Source organism: Haliotis rufescens, unplaced genomic scaffold (assembly GCF_023055435.1).
Source record: "Haliotis rufescens isolate VD_foot unplaced genomic scaffold, xgHalRufe1.0.p SCAF_11, whole genome shotgun sequence".
Lineage (NCBI taxonomy): Eukaryota > Metazoa > Mollusca > Gastropoda > Lepetellida > Haliotidae > Haliotis > Haliotis rufescens.
This window is the reverse complement of record NW_025963791.1, coordinates 17,359,520-17,380,053: the sequence shown is the minus strand read 5'-3', so window position 1 is coordinate 17,380,053 and position 20,534 is coordinate 17,359,520. Positions and strand designations below refer to the sequence as shown.

Sequence of the window (20,534 nt, the reverse complement as noted above, 5' to 3'; positions counted from 1 at the left end):
CAATAATAATTTATAATTTTGTTTATAACTAAAAGTTGTTCTTTAAAAACTCAAAAATAATTCAATAAATGTTCATATTTTTCCATAAGCTCCACATAAACACAAATCACATACCACACAGATCAACACTCAAAACAGATTCAAACCCAATGACCCTAAGACTTTCTCCATGTGGACCCAAGTCAGTATACTGTACACAAATACCATCGTGCATAGTCAAGAAGTCCAAGTCACAAGTAACATGACAGATAATATGACATGTCCATCATCCTTGCATGACCTCCCTGTCATGGAAAACACACCAAGGCTCTTCCCTGGTGGTAAGCGCGTGAGCGGAGCAGCCAACAGCGGTGATCAGCTGATAAACTGTAGCAGAGTTTGGAGGCAATGACAATGGCTTACAAAAGCCGACAGCCACTGCTAACTCCAAAGGTTGGGTGTAATGAATGTCGTTTTCAGAGCCATTCAACCATGACAAATCTGGTTACAAAGCCAGGATTGTGGGGATAGCTCAGTGTCAAGGAATGCCTGTGGTTGTACGTGACCTAGCAATATGAAACATGTCAAACAGCTATTGCACATATTTTTTAAAGTCCATTTTTGATGTGACACATTGTACTCAGTTGGCTATGAGGTATGTCTATTTCTAAACATGTTAGGCCAATCCTTCATTTGTCACTGATTCTGACACCAAGTTTCTTAAATTGAACACTTGCAGAAACACAACTTCCTTGAAGTAATTAATTTTTACTTCTTGTGAAACACATCACTTCCCTCTTATTATCACAGACACTGGTTTTATTTCTTGTTGTTATCAAAAGTTGCCATGACATCCCTCACTCTGTATTAATTAGCACACAACTTCAGACTCAGAAGAAACCCAGTTTCCCCGAGGAGATTAATCTTGTTCTTAAACTTACAAACTTTAAACAACCCAATCTTAATGCTTCTTTGTTGTTTATCTTCAAACAGTGAACAAAAGAAGACATGTGTATTACAACCAGATAGATGTAAACATGGCCGTCAGACATGGCCGACTGTGCTCCACAAAATGTGCTTGTCATTAAACATTGACAGAGACATGATATGCGGTACATTTCACTTACTTGTGTTTGTCTACATATGTGCTTGGCTACAGAAAGCTAAATTTATATCTGAACAAACCTGTTAAGATTTTAGGTAAACATTCCTGTGTAATGCAGAAAAAAATTATTTATGTTTGCATTGTGAGGAAATAATCTTGAGAGTAATGCACAGTGAACATGGGATGGCCTTACACTCGCATGTCTTCAAGCATAAATCGATGTGCCGCAGGTTAGAACTGCAACACAAAGGTTATTTCTTTTGTTTATTAAACTTGTAGATACAAATTAGATTGAACAAATTGGACATCAGGATTTGGTGGAAGTAGGGGCACAATGGATGTTTGTTTGTTTGTTTGTTTTTTTGTTTGTTGTTTAATGCAGCACTCTGCAATATTCTAGTTATATGACAGCGGGTTGTAAATAATCGAGTCTGGACCAGACAATCTAGTGATTGACATCATGAGCATCGATCCACACAATTGGAATACGATGACATGCATCAACCAAGTCAGCGAGTCTGACCACCCAATCCCGTTAATTCCCTCTTACAAGAATAGTTGCTTTTTACGGCAGGCATGGGTTGCTGAAGACCGATTCTACCCCTGATCTTCACGGGTCAGGGGCACAATGGTTGAATGGTACGTTTCACACTTTCCCCTGGTTCAGACCTAAAGCTACAGTATCAGTGCCATAAATGTGTTCCCACAACCTGAGTTCATCAAAAGAACAACATTTAACGGACTGATCTTAATCCAAATCTTTTCATAACATCTAAATTTTAAGCAATTAAAACAATTGAAAGATTGTACAAAGCTACAATTGTGTATGAACAAGACAACATTAAATCTTCCATGCCACAGGTGGACATTTAAGCATGTGTATTGATAAGTAAATGAGGCCACATAGACTAACATTTAGTCTCTGAAATCTTATACTACACAATATCCTTCTTGACTCTAAAAATAATAAAAAATTCCCTATGCTAGCTTGAGCTGGCTAGACTTGCTTTTGTATGCATTTCTAGATTACTTTTTTTTTCATAAAATAAATATATTCCACGGTCATGGTGCAGGACTAGAGGCCACATTACTTTCATTCATTTCCCTTCTCCACATGGTCAGGAAACCATCCTTACATTGGACATAATAACCCTGTATTCCTGTAACCAAACAGCTAAGTCAAACACTCCACTCATTGTGAGATACAATGGATGCATATGGCATGTGCCTCACTGACTCTTGGACTGTGTAAACCAAATTACCCATCTCCAGGTTATTGTGCTGTGGATTTATATATGCTTCTACACTGCTGCTTCTATATACAATGGTCAGTCATTATGGGTGTCTACCTCCCTCCTGGGTGTAAAACCTCCAGATCCTACACATTAAACACACTTTAAGCTACAGCAGGTGTAGAGTGAGTTCCTGACCACTGGGCATACCTTCAGAAAACGGTCATATTCCCTGTTCCCTGATGTACCTAGGTCCATTCTTGACCACTTGGTATACCTACAGTATACATTCATATTCCCTGTTCCCTGATGTACTAAGGCCCATTCTTGACCACTCTGTATACCAACAGTATACGGTCATATTCCCTGTCCACTGTTGTACCTAGGTCAATTCTTGACTACACAGTATACCTACAGTATCCAGCCATACCTAGGTCCACTCTTGACCACTGGGTATGCCTGCAGTATACGGTCATATTCCCTGTTCCATAAAGTACCTAGGTCCACTATTAAACTACTTGGTATACCTACAGTATAAGGTCATATGCCCAGGTGTTCTCTGATGTACCTAGGTCCATTCTTGACCGTTCAGTATGCCTACAGTATCCGGTCATATTCCCTGTTCCCTGATGGGGTACCTCCAGATGGCCTTGGTCCAATTGTCTGATTCTACACTACCTCATTAGCAGAGAAACCCTGTGATTAATTTGGTAAGATACAGTGTTTGAAACTAAGTGGGAAAGTCAAGAGATCTTTGTCATCACCCTAATGTTGATAGTTAGAGATTCATTGAGTCTACAGATTCAAATATCAAGAGGGAAGACCTCAGGGTCCCTGGAACCCCTTGAATTTAACACTGAAGACAAAAACATGTAAACTCCCAGTCACTATTCTACTCAATTTCCAAAGCAGAGAAACACCCAGAAGAATTTGGTCAGACATTGTGTTGGCTCCCAACAGGATTATCAGATTCTACCAGGTTTGACATAGTGTTACTTTTTATTGGAGCAGGATTGTCAGATTCCACCTTGGCTGAAATCCAGGCTCATAAGCTGAAAAACATATGCATTTCGATATTCAAACATCATGTAAGCTTCCTGCTGTTTTGTCAGGTCCTGTCAAGGTGGATGTGCAGAGAAACCCAGATAAGGTTGGTTGGACAGTGTGTAAGCTTCCTGCAGTTTTGTCAGGTCCTGTCAAGGTGGATGTGCAGAGAAACCCAGATAAGGTTGGTTGGACAGTGTGTAAGCTTCCTGCAGTTTTATCAGATTCTGCCAAGGTGGATGTGCAGAGAAACCCAGATAAGGTTGGTTGGACAGTGCGTTAGCATCCTGCAGTGTTGTCAGATTCTGCCAAGGTGGATGTGCAGAAAAACCCAGATAAGGTTGGTTGGACAGTGCGTTAGCTTCCTGCAGTGTTGTCAGATTCTGCCAAAGTGGATGTGCAGAGAAACCCAGATAAGGTTGGTTGGACAGTGTGTTAGCTTCCTGCAGGGCTGCAAGGACAAACCCTGGCTGAGGCCCTCCGCTGAATGTGATGAGATGGAATGTTAGCGCCCGGCAGGGTGGCTTGCTCTAGCCTTGACCACAGCACTAGCTGGTGTAGAATCCCAGTGGGTGGGAGAGGACTGATCAATATCTGGCAATCATGGTGTAACTAGCAATTAGATAATTCATTGTAATCCAAACACCTTTGTCCAATCATCCTTAAGTAACAAGTACCCCATTCTGTGTTGCCACTGTAGATCCTGTAAGACTTATTGATATCCCTGTATGTCCCTCCAACACCTTCACAACTCACTAAGGGTGCGTGGTATTACCGGTCTATCGGTAAATTGAGGATCATTCTTTCCTCGATACGTATCACAATATAATGTTTTCATGCTCAGCAACCAAATTAAGACTCAGTTGCCATAATCTGGAGATTGAAAGAGGCCGATACACTAACACGCCTGTCGACCAGAGAATATGTAAATTATGTAACCTAAATAAGATAGGAGATGAAAAACACTTCCTTTTGTACTGTCCAAATTATCAGAATGAAAGGCAGATACTTTTTCAAACACTAGACTTACAAAACTGCCAAAATGATAATAAAATCTTAGCAAATATCCTGAAACCCTGTCCTGAAAAAGCAAAATATGTTTCACAAATTATCTCCAACATGTTTATTAAAAGAACCTCTCTTATAGACAACATCTAGATATGACCTTATGATTATTATGTCTTATCAATACAGTATCAGCATCATTAAAGTACACGCTGCCAGCCACCTCATGATATATATATATTTAAATGTTTATACACTATGAATGAAAATAATATGTAATATTTATATATATAATGTACATTATGTATATCTACCTTTCATGTTGATAGTTATATTTATTCCATATGTAGATAGTTTGTACCCTGCCCTATGAGGGTGTTCTGTACAATAAAATTCTTGATTCTTAATTCTTGCTCAGTGTATCGGGTGATTTGAAATAGCGACTTCTATCCCGTGTTTAAAGTTATACACTTGCCAGATACCTTCGCTGCCCCGCAGCATGCATCCAGGGACCCAAGATGGCTGCATATTTATTAAATGAGAAAACATTTTGTTGTACCAGCATGCTTTTTTGTTCTATTTGTAAACTTCCATCCATACATTGATGTTTCAGATTTTTCTGTATTCAAAACTTACAATTATACAATATATCATCATACATATCGCAATACAGTCTTGTGCATCACTTTAAACCTCCAATACCCATCCCCACAACTCACACACTATTGTTGATAACCAACTAAACCCACATAAATAAATATTTACTTGCTTCAGTTTGTTTGTTTGTTTGTTTTTTACACTGCACTTAGCAATATTCGAGCGAGTAAATAAACCAGTGATCCATATTTCAGACAAACCAGTGATCGATATTGTGATCCACTTGGTCCCCTTTTACAACCAGCAAAGGTTGCTGTTACACCTATTCTACCCTGGAATACCCATGGGCTCCCTGCTTCAGTAGTAAACTGGGAAATTTGTGCAGTGGCACAATGACCAATATATACTACATTCGGACAGACAGATTAAATTTATCAGATCATGAGAAGAACCATGTCATAAAAAGGTATATACACTGAGTATGCTTATTCCAGCTGACATTTGAGGGAGAGATGATCTGGCTGGGTGTGGATTACATGTGTTATCTACATCCTACATCTGTCACACACACTTCCCACTTCCTTCTCTTGGATTTAGTCACTGCATCTGTCAACATGAATTGGACGCCCTTAATTTGTCATGTTCTGTTTGATCAGCTCTAGGATGATGGCCCGACACAGGTTAGATGTTGGACTGGATGTTGTCCTCAATCACATGTTGATGGTTGTAGTCTCACAGTGAAGACATTTACATGATGAGGCCCCATTAGATACAAACATATTATCTAAGAAAACAACTTTCCATGTGTTTGTGTGCATTGGTTTAAGCAAATGGATAAACTTGAATATTTCTGTATTTTTTCGTAATCATAAAATATTGCAACATTTAAATGATGATGTCAAAATAGAGCTGTGATATCCTGAATCCTAGTTAGAATATAGAAATCTGTGCCAAAGAATTTTGAGTCTACGAGCCCGTACTTGGCTATAAACATCACTTTCTGCAGATTTTGATGTTATTATTAGGCTTTAAACACTGAGCCTTTAAGACCGAACAGAATTTACAAGACATTGCATTGGACAAGTGATTAACATTGCAGACTGATAAAGTGACATCACAGTAAAAGAAAGTTCCAGCTCAACTAACATTCACACTTGTTGTAAGCACAAGGGTATTATTCACTTAAATCTTGACACAAATGTTACATCTGTGACTGTGACAATTCATCTGTGATTCGCAGCTGCACTGGTTCACATCAGTGACATATAGACTTGAAATACACTGTTAAAGCACTTACATCTGCAATGTCTACAAATCAGATCAGTTTTTTCCATCTGCCTACTTGAGATGATCCCATGTATTATGTATGATATACTTAAGATGCCATGGCTACCATCTTTCATCTCCCAATAGATCAATAAAAGTTGCAACAGTCAGTAAGTTAGTGAGTGAGCAGACATCCATACAGGTAATGGGTGCAACAACAGAAGCTGCTCATGTCATCACACATCCCAGTATAACACATACAACAGGTTTCCTCATCTACTTGGTCCTGTACATAGCTTCAGGTGTTTCTGTCCATACACCATGTGAACCTTATACTTCTGTCTGTATGTACAGATGCATACCATCTCATGATCAATACTGCATCATTGCATCTTTACAGCCCTCAAAGACAATCTACAGCAGGATCAGCCTTCAACATTTCATCCTGTGAAGAATGAGTGAGTGAGTTTGGTTTAATCCCTCTTTGAACAGTATATTTGTTACACAATATGAGCATTCAATTTGAAAGGAAAGACAAGTGATGCAGATCCTTGACAGTTGCCCAAGGGCATAAGTGTAGTGCTGATAAACCAAAGATCATAACTGGGTCATATCCAGGATGGAAACCCATATGATCCTGGCATGACAAAGGGAAGTAACTCAGTGCATCAAATTGCAACACCTGCGACCACTGGGATTTCTGTACCCCTCCATAATAAGAAAAGATAAAATGAGTATCAATCATTTATTTACGCACATCTGGACTGACTGTTATCAGCACCCAAGAAGGAATTATTCCAGGAAAATTTGAACACCACTGTTCCTGCACATACTGTTTTCTGTAACCATAAAAATCATACCCTAATTACTTCGAAATACTAATTCATGACCCAAATAATCTTCTGAAAAGTAAAATCTACAAGCCAAAAACCTTTATGTCCCAAATCATAAATCTAACACTAAAAATTACCATAACTTGCAGACAATGTTAATGTCGACTTCTCTGATATTGTCTGACCTTCTAAGTGACAAGTCAGATGACATTTTCAGGAAGAGGCCTCCCTCATATACGTACAGTTATCCATAACATGTCATAATTTAATACTCTGGCCCCATGACGTCAATGAGCAGGAGGATCTTCACTCCAACCCTGGCAGTCACCGCTGATCTGGCCTCCAGTAACCATCCTTTGTGCATGTGCAACATGTATTCAATACTATTCACGTCAAATTGGATTGGAAAAATCCAGATTACCATATTTGGTTATAAGGTCAAATATTTCCCACATACATTGTAACCTATTAATCATTTACAAGTAATCATATTATTTAGTTATGATAATGTTGTTTAGTCAAACTGACATGTCATATAGACTGCAGTCATTGACACTGAGAGACTCACTTACAGGAATATTTTCGCAGCAACACGTTTTACAATGTTTCAGAAATAGGTTGGCCAACACTGTTGAACAATTAGAACACAATCATATTTTAAACCCATGACCACACAATCCTGGCACAGCTAAGAGAGGCAACTTTGTATATATCTTTATACCTACACACAGATATTCATTGCTACTGTTAATACAGCTGCTTGTTTGTCCTCTGAGGCATCATATCTGCCTGTAATGGTGCTTCCTTGGTCTATGACAATATGGAAGATACCTGACCAATCATACGTAACTTTCAAAAATGTTCAACTTTCCTGAGCTTTAAAAAGCTTAATTTGACAGAAACATGTATAATTTAATAACAAAATGGACAGAAAAAAAAAAAATTCACATAAGGAAATTAACAATGACGACATCAAGGATTCCCTTTAAGCTTAATGTCTTCCAAACAAGGATATCCCACATTAAGCTGAAGTAAACAAATAGATAACAACCAGTACAGATGATATGAAATGTCCAGCCAATAGCTGATGTGAGAATCAGGATGTAAACCACAGATGAAATGGTGACATCAGGAAGGTGACGTTCAAATATCACCGAAGGATTCACCACAAGAAGGAAACAGCTTCCTTACTTGCAGGATATACATAATAGGTCAAATAGATGATTATCAGCTGACCAGCTAGTCACTTTCTCAAAAAGAAGGGTGTTGAAATTTGAAGATGCTTTGCAAGTTTAATGCTGTTTCAAACACTATTCCAGTCATATCACAGCATTTCAGCTTAGTATTGGAGGAAAGCACAAATAGGTGCAGGTTGCAGGTGTCAGCATCATATAGCTGGAATATTGCTGCTTGGGGCTCTAAACAATAAATAAACAAACACACAAACAAACAAACATAGCATGCACTGTACCTTAAACAGTGTTAGAAAGTGGCACTAGTCCTATAGTCCTTGACAAACAGCCCAATAGTTAAGGTATCCCAAGGACTAGTAGAAATTTGCCCTTTTCAGGGGTTTTGCTATATGTTATCATTATAAGGACTAGTGGGCTAAAACTCTTAGTTTCTATTGCTGTTAAAGACAATGGGATCAACCAAGCAACCTAACAATAGTTCATGAAAATAAGGCATCACAAGAAAACGAATAAACTTACCTGTTGTGACACTGGGACAAGGAAGTGATGTGTCATGTCAGAAGTAACTACAATAATGTCCAGTCTGAGATCCTGAAAACAGATTTTTACTGGACGTACGCTGTCCCCCTCACAAAGATGTAAATATACAAAGAGTAGAAACTGGGTTTATTTGGGGGAATTTTGATTAGCCACATGAAATAAAGAGTTTAAAGTGTTTTAGTTTTATTTGACAAGAAAAGAATAGAAATTGTGTTTGGGAACTATCATTGTGTTCTCTTAAACATATTCATCCCCACAAATCCTCCATGATAGGGCCCATTAGTCTTGCTGATCAGAGTCTGTTTTGCTGAGACGACTTATTCAAACTGAAATATGCTTATTGTCTATCTTTATAACTTTCTACTGACAGAACATAACACAAACAATCATAAATGAATGATTATACAACATTTTAGATAATTGTTAAATATCTTCCCTCACAGTTAAACAACTTTCTCGTGTCTTTATTTACAGAAAGTGAAAAGTACCTCACCTTCAGTTGCTGTGACTGAACCAAAATACCCAATATAACTCGAAAGCAGAATTCAACAGAAACGTGAGAAACTGTGCTCTGTTGAAACAATCCCCGCATCCCCCTCCAATTATAGATATGAGTCATCCGCAAGTTTCTGCACCCCATTTCTCCCCTTTCTGAGACAGTCCTATATCTGCTATTTGGAAACACACAACATTTTTTTATGTCCCGTGCAACAAAAAACACCCTCATCAAAACATGCAAGGTACACCGCGTGGGAATGTATTACTCCAGCCGTGATTTCAGAGACAAACTGTGAAATATTAATGCTTTACCACTGAACATTAGGCCCAAGCTGTGAGCCTGGTCCCCAGGCTTTCTGCATCTATTCTTGCAGCATTAGACTAACATCTAGTCTCTGAAATGAACATATCGTACAGAAAAAACAGTTGTTCAGTTATCTTAATAAAAATATAATAAAAAAGAGCCCAGTGACTCTCTTTATTTCCTGATACTGCAGTGATCTAGACTTGCCAAACATTAAAGACTTGCATGGGCTGTATTTGATATATATTTGTATCAGGGTCTGTAAGACAGACTATTGCAGCATCACAGTCAGTTGTTACAGCCATAAGTGGCAGGAGACAGGGGATAGGGCAGTAGGTCACAGCAGGTCACAGTAGGATAAAGTAACAGGTTACAGAGGATATGCCTGTAAGGAACAGCAGGTTACAGAGGAAATGGCTGTAAGTTACAGCAGGTTAGAGAGGATATGGCTGTAAGTTACAGCAGGTTACAACAGGATATGGCTGTAGGTTACATCAGGTTACAACTGGATATGGCTGTAAGTTACAGCAGGTTACAACAGGATATGGCTGTAGGTTACATCAGGTTACAACTGGATATGGCTGTAGGTTACAGCAGGTTACAACAGGATATGGCTGTAGGTTACAGCAGGTTACAACAGGATATGGCTGTAGGTTACAGCAGGTTACAACAGGATATGGCTGTAGGTTACAGTTTGTTACAACAGGATATGGCTGTAGGTTACAACAGGATATGGCTGTAGTACTAGTAGTCAGGACTAATGTCGGTTTTAAAATGCTAGCTCAATAAGATACCTGCAGTTTTAATATGGATACCCACTCATACACAATATACTGACTCCATTTAGCCGACCAGTGTAGACCAGGAGACTACAGCAGCATGTTCAAGTCCCCGTGCAGTCAGCAGTATTCAGCCGGAAGTAGCAAGCGGCATTTTCAGGAAAACATTTTCCCACAGAAAAAGTTGGAGCAGATTGATAAAACATTTATAATGCAACATTCCTGAGTGTGGCATACATTTCATGAATTCCTGGAAATGTACAACTCATTTATGTAATCCAGCCTAAATCAAACCAGAAATTTATCTTTGGTGTAAAAAGGCTCAGTAAAGTATCCTTTAATTGGCCTCCTAGAAGCAATCCATATTTTGTTGGTCCTGTCAAATCTTACATGTACTGAACAGTTCAACCAAGCTAATATTGACCTTTCTCTGGTCCATTTTCATCCACGATACTGGGGACCTAAATTTCAAACACTTCAACACAACAAACAGAAAATACTTAATTTCTTTTTCACAAACAGCCGTAAAAACGAAATGAAAAAAAACTGTTCATGCAGGTTTTACACATGAAGCATGTCCCCAGAAAAACACCATGTCTGTAACAGGGTTACACTGAAGATAACATCTGGAAGTACTTGGTTCTCCATCAGATATACCCTAATCTCATCCGACACTTCACATGGAACCAAACCCTAACAATTTAAGACTTGAGCATTTAGAAGTCACTCGACTGTAGTTATGCCTGATGTATACCTACTTCAGGCGACCGGGCCTGACATGATGCAATTGGAATCAGGAGAGCAAAAACTCGATAAGCAGAAACAATTTTTTTAACTAAAAAAATATATAAGATATTGAAAACAAATCAAAGTGGTGATCAAATGTCAGGTTGACAAAGCTGTGGCTTTTCTGGAGTCATTTTCCATTGATTTTGTTCAAAAACAGGGGAGGAAAAAGCAGCTGAACATCTGCGGGTCTGTATGAATGATGGAGAGTCGGCCTTCTGGAGACAGAAAACAGCTGAGTCGGAGACCAGTGCCGGTACTACCCCAGCAGAACAGTTGTGTGAGACAATACGCTCCAGCTGAGAAGATGTTTGGACAAACACACCATGAACACAGCGATGACACGGTCTTATATCTTGGCATACAATACAATGAATTACTCATAAAATATTAACTCATACTTGCAGGGGGCAGGTCACAGGGCTTACAGAAGGTTGTCCATCGGTTCACATGATGATTAACAGGGTTTGGATAGGGGATCAGCAAATATTCTTGTCTGTTTTCATCGAACACGATGAACTCTTTCTCATCTCGGAACAAACAAAAAGCTTAAATGCTGTGTAGGACATGACTGATATAGAACTATTAAATGCAACATCATTTACGAAACATCAGTACAGTCAATACACTGACAACTGAAACCAAAATTTGACATTTTATTTTCACACTTTTGCAAAGATTTAGAAATCAAATGTGAAACTAATTGTTGAGGAAAACTTCAATGCTTTTTTGTTCAAACTTTAAGAAAAATATCTTAAATCTGTTTACCTAGTCTGTCATACAGACCCTGATACAAATATATCCAATACAGTCCATGCAAGTCTATAATGATTGGCAAGTCTAGATTACTGCAGTATCAGTATCTGAAAATGAAGAGAGGCTCTGGGTTCCTTTTTAGTATATTTTTATTAAGATAATTTAACAACTGTTTTTTCTGTAAGATATGTTCATTTCAGAAACCAGATGTTACTCTACTATTTACTGTATGTTGATTGCAACTGCAAGTACTTGGTGGGAGGTTAGCCTAGTGGTCAGCACACCAAAGACCCAGTTCAGTTCCCTAAATGTGTACAACGTGTGAAGCCCATTTCAGGCATCCTCTGTCCTGATATTGGAGTGGTGGAAAACCAAACTCGCTCACATATGATAATTGGTTCAAACAACCATACGAAACATAAAATTAAAGTGAAATTTAAGTTATGGTTTGGGTTAAAAAGTTTATGGTATTCCTATGCTTTAAAATTAAAAATATCCTGCCATACCTTAATCAAAGCGAAGTTTCTCTAGTTAATTTAAACATTGTGACTTTGTTTGTGTAAATCTAGAAACCTGCTGTGTCAGGTAATTCTTCACTGTCAAATCACGATTCAGTTAAACACAGCATGAGACACATTATCACCACAATGGTGCCAAATCTAGCATATAGTCCATCTTCCAGGACAGTCTTCTCTCCACATCACTGTGCACAAAGAAAGAACTGGAATCCTGATTGACAAGCTACATAAATCCACACCATTTAATAACTGCTTGAACATTAAGAACACAGAGCCTTTTATTAAAGGTGTGGGTCATTAATCCTGACAACTTCGGTATCTGACATGTGATTAGCCAATCAGTTAACAGCTTTACAACAACCTACCAATCAAATCAGACCTTGGTCACAATTAACCAATCTTGACACGTCGTTGATTGTAATGTGACACACTTGTATTATCAACTTCCCCACTAATGAATTTCTACATCAGATTTGATTTCCATTTTACAACCACAGTCTTGGGAAGCAGAATCTCTGTCTATCCTGTCTGCAGGAACTGTTAAAATGCTGACAACAATATTTATGTCACAAATAGGATCAAATGAACTAAATCCCTTCAGAGTAATACATCCATGAACACTTATGTTTATGATTGCAATTCTTTAACGTAGAATAGTGAGTGAATGAATGAAGTTTTACGCCGCTTTTAGCAATATTCCAGCAATATCACGTCAGGGAACACAAGAAATTGGCTTCACACATTGTACCCATGTCGGAAATCGAACCCGGGTCGTCGGCGTGACGAGTGAACGCTTTATCCATTAGGCTACTCGACCACCCCTTAATGTTGAATAAGTAAGAGCTACCACAATGTTAATGTAGATGATACAAAACAAATCACAGAAGTCATGATACAGTTCACCATAACAGGCACTAAAACTGACCTCTGTGTTGACATGATCTATTAGACATTAACACTATTAAACAACTAGAGACCCACGGAGTCAAAAGAACCCCGGATTGAGATTCAGGATGCAATTCAACACCATGGCTTCACCATTGATACTGCATGGCTCTGTACATGATACTGACATAAAACAACTGTTGATAATGCATGTCTTAGAAGCCTGTGATGCACATATTTTGATATCATATGATGTATGTATCTTGATACCACGTGATGCATATATCTTGATATCATGTGATGCAAGTATCTTGATATCATGTGATGCATGTATCTTGATATCATGTGATCCACATACTTTGATATCATGTGAAGCATGTGTCTTGATATCATGTGATGCATGTATCTTGATATCATGTGATGCATATATATCTTGATATCATGTTATACATGTATCTTGATATCATGTGATGCATATATCTTGATATCATGTGATGCATGTATCTTGATATCATGTGATGCATATATATCTTGATATCATGTTATACATGTATCTTGATATCATGTGATGCATATATCTTGATATCATGTGATGCATGTATCTTGATATCATGTGATGCATATATCTTGATATCATGTGATGCACATCACATGTATCATCATGATACCCATATCTGAATATACCATGATAAACATGTCTTGGCATCAAAGATTTAAGTGAATTCTTACAGTTCTCCATTGTTCAATGTTCAAGTCTTGAACACATTATCTAACAGCCGACAAGACTGAAGGCACAAGCAACTTGATTTGCTGGTGATAAAGTCTTTGGAATACACTTCTGGCAAGATGAAAGACATGGAAGGGGATACCTGTGGTAACGGGATCAAGCGACTTGTCTAAACATACACACACATGCTTATCTCCTTCCACAGCAGACAAAGACTCACAAGAGGTACCGCATTGGATCCCATAACTTCCACAATCCCTAATTCTCAAAACATTTAACACACTTACTGTGTTATGGAACAAGAATTCAGGTATATAACAGCTGAGTGATGGCGACATGTAAAGAACTAAGTCTGAGCAGGCAATCCAGTGGTTGATATTATAAGCAATGATCCTCAACGTTGGGTGTCACATGCAATCAACCTTAGTTACCAGGCGTAACCATGATCAGTCCATTAACTCACTCCTTATACGACCAGCATTGATTGAAACATATAAAACAGGCATAGTGGTTTGGTTGTTTGGTCATTTGTTGTTTGACACTGCACTCAGCAAGATTCAAGCTATATGACGGCAGTCTGTAAATAATCGTGTCTGGATCAGACAAACCAGTGATTGATATTACTAGCATCGAGCTACATAATTGGGATACGATGACATGTATCAACCAAGTCGGCAAGTATGACTACTTGATCCCGTTAGATGCCTTTCAGGACAAACATGGGTTTGCTGGAGGCCAATCCTATCCCGGATGTTCATGAAGCATTCCTCGTATAATGAAGCTTAATGGACTAAATGCTTACATAGTTTCATGCAGACCTTTTAACTACAAGGGCAAACAAACCTCCCCTTTCCTGGTTACAAAAATTTCTGTTAACAATCAGTATGTTATTCTATATTCCATATATTAACAGTTCCAACAGTCCACTGAATGAACCAAGAAGGCTTCTTATACAGTCCACTGAATGAACCAAGAGTGCTTCTTATACAGTCCACTGAATGAACCAAGAGTGCTTCTTATACAGTCCACTGAATGAACCAAGAATGCCTCTTATACAGTCCACTGAATGAACCAAGAATGCTTCTATACAGTCCACTGAATGAACCAAGAATCACCTTCTTATACAGTCCACTGAGCGAACCAAGAATGCTTCTAAACAGTCCACTGAATGAACCAAGAACACTTCTTATACAGTCCACTGAGCGAACCAAGAACGCTTCTTATACAGTCAACTGTATGAACCAAGACTGCTTCTTATACAGTCCACTGAATGAACCAAGAATGCTTCTATACAGTCCACTGAATGAACCAAGAATCACCTTCTTATACAGTCCACTGAATGAACCAAGAACGCTTCTTATACAGTCCACTGTGCGAACCAAGAATGCTTCTTATACAGTCCACTGAATGAACCAAAAATGCTTCTATACAGTCCACTGAATGAACCAAGAAGGCTTCTTATACAGTCCACTGAATGAACAAAGAGTGCTTCTTATACAGTCCACTGAATGAACCAAGAGTGCTTCTTATACAGTCCACTGAATGAACCAAGAATGCCTCTTATACAGTCCACTGAATGAACCAAGAATGCTTCTATACAGTCCACTGAATGAACCAAGAATCACCTTCTTATACAGTCCACTGAGCGAACCAAGAATGCTTCTAAACAGTCCACTGAATGAACCAAGAACACTTCTTATACAGTCCACTGAGCAAACCAAGAACGCTTCTTATACAGTCAACTGTATGAACCAAGAGTGCTTCTTATACAGTCCACTGAATGAACCAAGAATGCTTCTATACAGTCCACTGAATGAACCAAGAATCACCTTCTTATACAGTCCACTGAATGAACCAAGAACGCTTCTTATACAGTCCACTGAGTGAAACAAGAACGCTTCTTATACAGTCCACTGTATGAACCAAGAAGGCTTCTATACAGTCCACTAAATGAACCAAGAATGCTTCTTAACAGTCCACTGAATGAACCAAGAACGCTTCTTATACAGTCCACTGAGCGAACCAAGAACGCTTCTTATACAGTCCACTGAATGAACCAAGAACGCTTCTTATATAGTCCACTGAATGAAGCACATGCAAGTTTGATAAGCTGCAGTGAGTGAATGGAATGCCAACATATCAACGGTGCAATACACATACACACCACACATCTTGTCACCCCACAGCAACATGGAGATTGCAGTGTATTTATTTGAACTTGACAAGCTACAATTTATTTTCAGTTTAAGATTCCCAGTGGCAGTGAGTGCATCAATTACGGTATGACTGCCACATGTGTGTGTGTTTATGTGTGCAATCTAGCCCAGGTGCGAGGTGTAATGTGACAAGCATCAATTACGTGCAGATATTGTTATGCTTGAAATGCCACATTTACAGCCACAGCATTTACAGCTAGGAGGTTCCCTTACTCTTGTCTATTTCGGTAATTTCTGCATGCGGATGGCTAAACTTACCTCAGATCATGCTAACCTTGCATACTGGTGCATACTGGTGATGAAATCTACATCATTAATGTCATGGGATTTTAACCGCAATAAAAAGTATCTTCAGAGAGTCTATACCTTCAGTCGTCTACATCTTCAGCACTGATGGAAAAACTGATTAATAAGTACCTACAAAACACATAATATTCCACTTATTCAAACAGGGGTTCTTCACCTTGTGAAAGTAATGTAGTCTTTGTCCTACAAAGACAAAGCCACAAGTTTCCTCATCCAAGACTTGTCCAACATTTTTTCCCCACATCATTTCATATAAATTGAGGTCTAGCAAGATCGCCACCTAATATGACCACACTGTCACCGGGGTGTTCCCAGGGTGAAGATATAGCTAGGGTGATCTGTGTTTCAGCATTCTGGTGTTCATGGTGGTCTGTTTCTAAGTGGAGGACCAGCTGTAGTTCTTGTATGCATTGTCATTGCTGTATAAACACATCATCGGTTGGGAAGCTTGACTTGGACGACCACACTGGCAGATTATTGTTTGTGTATCCTGTTTTAGTTGAAGTATTAGTTTCACTTGCTTACCTTGATCTAGGAAGGTACCAGTATTAACCCCTATAGAAATTGAGTGTATTACAAAGATATTTTTTTATCTGAAAATTATCTCCTGAACTTTTCAAGATTGAGAGTCTTTAGTTTACTTTTTCATTATTATCATGTATATAGATACCTTTGAACATATCTTACCTGATAACAATCAATTACATATGCATGTTTACACTGAGCAAACAGTTATAAAATACATAAAATAATTACAGTCAGCATCTAAAATGTTGACCATGGTTGGGGCATAAAACAATGGGATAGAAATTTACCTTTTTGAAAGTAGAAATAATTTCTTATTCAAGTTTTCTCAGCTAGCATTTACAGAACTATGATAGCAGAATCCTGACATGCTAAAACAAGTTTCAAATAATAACATACAACCAACTACTTGCTTCTTCTACATTACATTCAGTCTGATCAGTTCAACTTGGATTTCACAGTGAGTAAATTTTAGTGAAAGACACTTGTCTCTTGATAATTAGCAAAAAAATGTGTTGACAGCAGAAATTTTCTTCCATATTAACTCAAAGGCAAAAATAACTGTGACTTTATGGATTTATTGATACTTAACATTAATTATGATGATGTAGATGGAATGACTTTATACTGATTGATCTTCAACCTAGATGTAAAAAGTACCTATGAACATAGCCTATGTTCCTTTGATGTCACTTAATGTGTACATAGGTATAAAAGGAAGCCATGCTTCCAATTTCCTTCTGTGTTATGTGCTGCTGAAAAATCAAACAACATTAATAAGAACATAATCACAAATACTTCCGCCTTTGAGGTTTTAGGTAGCAAAAGAGATTTCAAGGTGGCACTTCTGCTACTAACAACCACGAATGTCAAGCCCTTGATCATCAATAAAACCTCCGAAGCTAGCCATTCTCCAACCCTTAGACAAACCTCTCAACAAAGTGACATAAAATCACAGTGCTTAGCATACCTCAAGCACTTGTGTCATACCCATGATTGATTAGCCTGGCTATCTACATCACAGAATACCTTTCCAGTATATTAGAAACCACACCTACAGTAACAGACAAAGCTGGTGATATTACCTCGTATATCATGTCTAGCCATGTACATAAACAGTAAATCAACCTACTTGGAAAAATCTTTTCCGACTTCGAGCCCTAAATGACAACGGCAAATCGTAAACATTTTAAAGTGTGTTCCTAAAAATTTAAAGTGATTCTAACACCTTTCATTTAAAGATACATACAATATAAATACATACATGTATCTAAAATAGGATGATGATACCTGATATCTCAGTGGCTTTAGGTCTGATGAAGACAAATCAAGAATCACTGATAGAGGTCACATTTTTATAACTGTTTATGACCTATTATTGATGGGAACTGATTAAACTGAAGTATTAGCTGTGTCCAACACTGTGTTAACAATGTCTGGTTGCGGGAATTCATTTCCATGATTTTGTGTTAACTCTATAACTCAAACTGACATGTCTCAGATGTACTTCAATAATATTTTAGTAATATATTTTAAGTCAATCTATTGCTGCTATAAAGCCGAGAATCAAAAAGCACACACACAAACATAGAGACAGATTTGCTTGTTTGTTTGTTGTTTAATGCCGCACTCAGCAATATTCCACCTATATGACGGCAGTCTGTAAATAGTCTGGACCAGACAATCCAGTGATTGATATCACGAGCATCAATCCACACAATTGTGATACGATGACATTTATCTACCATGTCAGCTAGCCTGATCCGTGATCATTAGACGCCTCTTACGACAAGCATAGTCGCCTCTTACGACGTCGCCGCTTACAACGTCGCCTCTTTGGGCATATATAGGTTGCCTATTCTACCCGGATCTTCACAGGACCACAGAGACAGAAATTATTATGATATCTTACAAATAAGATTTTTCCTACAGGTGCTGTACACATCTAGAAAGGTAAAATATCAACCAGATATCAGATGCCATAATGCGTATGTGATTTCCCTACATATCTCTAAAGTAACCATGGCAACATTTTAATTTGACTTGTTAATAGATAAGAGTGCCTAGGTGAATACAATGCATAGCAAACCACATACTATTTTCTCATCATTGCATATTTTATACATCCCATCGAACATTCTCAAAGAACATCTTCAGTGACAGTTTTGACATTAGAATATGAAACATGTACATGCCATTGCCTTATGATCAAAGGAGCAAAACCTATGTTCACTAAGCACCCAAAAACAGCAAAAGCCTAACACAAACAATTTACCAAACAACAGATTGAAGATTGAACATCTTGATTTGTTGGTGATCAAGTCTTTGGAAAATTCACTTCTAAAGCCATATCATTTCTTTCAAGACCCATAGGTTTAGGAAAGTAAAATCAAATAATTCATAATTATTCGTTTGATCAGAAATAATGCAAACTTTGAACATAATGTTGTACTAACTTTTGTATTCACTTTAATAAATAGCTGTATCTAGGAAATAAAATCAACCAAAACGACCATTTTTATATTTTATATTTTTCCTCTTTTATTTGTCTTATTGATTATGAAAAAATACATAATAAAAATATATTTGATCTGGCTTAAGACAAACATAAAATTTTGTTGGCTTATTTGACTTTGAAAACAAACAACATGGAAGTATGCTTAGAAGCACAACATGTCTGGCTCCATGATTGAGTGTGGCATGTAATGTGCAGGTGCTTCAGCTGTCACTCAAAGTGACTGACAGGTATATGCACATTCATTTAACTGAACAAACATTCCAGTAGATGTGGAGAGAAAGGCAATTACAAGCCATCAGTCAGCAGCCATGGTCGCCCTCTACATTATGGCGCATCAACCTTCACAAGACACTATCTGCCAATCTGATCATGTCGACCAAGGGATACACATTGATGTGTAATGAACAAGCCCATGCCGGCATTTCAGGAATGTATGGTCTTCTAATGAGTGGAATTGAAAGTTAAAATGTATGCTTCACAATGATAAACTAGCCATGTCACATCTGAAGGCATCTGCCTGGAGAGATTCATTACAATATTACATATGAGTGAATGAGATTTTTCAACAAGTAACCAATTTTGGGAATCCCAGTATTATATTTCTCTTGGACTGTGGAGAAAAATCAATGCTGTAATTCAGCTTTATTCCCTCCTAGAACTAAAATCAGGTGTCTCCAGTGCATTGTTCAATAATTAATGCCCTCAAAAATAATACAGAAAGTGAAAATGCACTTGTGTTTAAAGTTATAATATGATTTAAATCAAACATTTAAAAAGGATAGACTTCCTGTCTTGCTTTCTTTCCTTTTTGTCATTCCCTGGAAGATCCATACACAGAGCCACTGCAAGTGACTTGTTTTGTCATTCCCTGGAAGATCCATATACAGAACCACTGCAAGTGACTTGCTTTGTCATTCCCTGG

At 38.0% G+C, this 20,534-nt stretch overlaps 1 protein-coding gene across 11 annotated transcripts in view; it reads right to left on the bottom strand.

Moving 5' to 3' along the window:
- LOC124152032 (rap guanine nucleotide exchange factor 6-like) overlaps window positions 1-20,534 on the bottom strand; it is a 173,878-nt gene that overhangs the window by 93,358 nt on the left and 59,986 nt on the right. The gene's annotated exons all lie outside the window — the stretch shown is intronic.